The sequence below is a fragment of the Theropithecus gelada genome, unplaced genomic scaffold (assembly GCF_003255815.1).
Source record: "Theropithecus gelada isolate Dixy unplaced genomic scaffold, Tgel_1.0 HiC_scaffold_8050, whole genome shotgun sequence".
Classification (NCBI taxonomy): Eukaryota; Metazoa; Chordata; class Mammalia; order Primates; family Cercopithecidae; genus Theropithecus; species Theropithecus gelada.
In genome coordinates this window covers 1-2,086 of record NW_020264786.1, presented here as the reverse complement: position 1 = coordinate 2,086, position 2,086 = coordinate 1, and the positions used below count along the sequence as shown (strand labels likewise).

Genomic DNA, 2,086 nt, shown 5'->3' with positions numbered 1-2,086 from the left:
CCCTAGCCCTCCAGGCCTTTGTTTCCCCACCTGTAAAATGGGGCAGTGTAGCCCTCACGTGAAATGTTACTTCTAAAGGCACCTGTGAGCCAGAGCCCTGCTCTGGTGGCTGTGGGAGAGAGGAGATGATTTTTCTAACCTGCCTCCACCCTTCCCGGTGCCATGGGAGGCAGACACCGAGTTCTAGGGTCTCCAACTGCAGTGGGCGGCTGCTGATTGCTTCTCTCTGTCCAGAACAATGAGAACAAGAGCGCACTGCACTTGGAGCAGGAAGTTGAAGAGCTGCAGGAGAAGCTGGGCCAGGTGAATGAGACAGGAACCTCGACCCAGAAGGAGCCAGAGGCAGCGGTCCCAGCCCCAGGGACTGGGGGCCAGTCTGTGAGTGGGGAGACCCCCCAGGCCCTGCAGGAAGTCATGGAGAAGCTGGAGGTGAGTGAGTCCTGGAATAGGCCAAGAAGGGCAGGGGTAGGCAGGTCGCTGCTGAGAGGTGACCCCATTATTTTGGCTCCAGAGCGGCCTTATGGACCTCCTGGAGGAGAAGGCGGACCTGAGGGAGCGTGTGGAGAAACTAGAACATCAATTCATCCAACACTGGAGGGAGAGATGCCATCAGTGAGTGGGAGGCCAGAGCAAGGCAGGGGGAGCTGCAGGGCCGTCGGAGGGGCCCCAGGGTCTGAGCCCCGTCCTCCCGCAGGAAAATTAAACAACTGATAACGGAGCCAGAGGGCCGTGCCACAGAGGCCACACCGGGAGGAGGACATCATCAGGCTGGCCCAAGACGACGAGATGAAGGTAGGGTGTGCAACCTCCTTGCGGGGGTAGGGGTCGGGGGTGGGGGTGGCGTGAGGGTGGGCGCCGGCCGCGGCCTGACACCTGAGCACCCCTCCCTCCAGGTGGAGCTGCTGGAGCTGCAGGAGTTGCTGTTGCGGCTTGTGCTGACCGCAACAAAGGGCACAGAAAATTCCTGGCCGCTGCCCAGAGCCCTGATAATGAGCCCGGTCCAGGAGCCCCACCCCCCCAGGAGCTTGGGGCTGCCCACAAGCATGGTGGTGAGTAGAGCCCTCAGGCGGGGCGGGCAGGCAGGAGCAGCGGGGTTTGCACTGTGCTCAGATCCCCGCCTCCCTCTCTCCAAAGATCTTTGTGAGGTGAGCCTCAGCGACAGCGCCGAGACTGGGCAAGGAGAGGCCAGGGAGGGGTCTCCCCACGACAACCCTGCTGCGCAGCCCATCGTGCAGGAGCACCAGGAGCACCCAGGCTTGGGCAGCAACCGCTGCGTGCCGTTCTTTTGCTGGGCTTGGCTGCGGAGAAGAAGGAGATAAACATCACGATCATCAAAGAGCTGGTCAAGACATTTTTTAAAAAGAAACTTATAGGGTTGATCTCCTACACAATTCATTTACTTCATTCGAATGTTAGAGCTATTCATGTTTATTTGTGTTTCTAATTTATACTTTAAGTTTATTTGTAAAAAGTTAAAAGAGAGTGGGTCTCTGTGGCCTTCACTGAGGTTCACTCTGGCATCCTTTAGCATTTTTCGTTTTTGATTTCATAATTGTAGGTCATTAGCATGCATATCAAGTTCGCCCTTACGTGGTGGGAGTTCAAACACCCAAAGACCCACTGTTTGCACAAAACTGTTCTCGCTGGTTTGGAATAGGCTGCCATGCTTTTTTAATGTTATTGCAGCATGTATGTTCATTACAGAATTCAGATAAAATTTGCTTATATTCTGCTATTATGTTGGATCTAATCTTAATCACAGTGAGCCCTTCATTAGCTCAATATGCGGTTTGCCCTCAAGTGTGCACTGTTGATTACTTTGTAATAGGTGCCACCGTGAGTACTGACATTAGAGTTGTTTAAAGGCGGAGAACTGGAAACAGCCTTTCCCCCATTTGCTGTGTACTGGTGATGGGAGTAATAAATTCTTTCAAAGGTACTGTTATCGTTCAAATCACTTCCCTTTCACCCTGATAAATATCAGTGACTGGGCATGACCTTCAGATAGTGTTTAGCATCTGTGACCAATCTGAACATAATGTGTTCATCAGGTGCCGATGGGTTAAATCACACGCTGGCATATTTC

General features: G+C 53.3%; 1 pseudogene; it reads left to right on the top strand.

Annotated features, from left to right (window-relative positions):
- Window positions 1-234: 234 nt before the first annotated feature.
- On the top strand, window positions 235-1,341 carry LOC112618023 (annotated as a pseudogene).
- The last annotated feature ends 745 nt before the right edge of the window (window positions 1,342-2,086 follow it).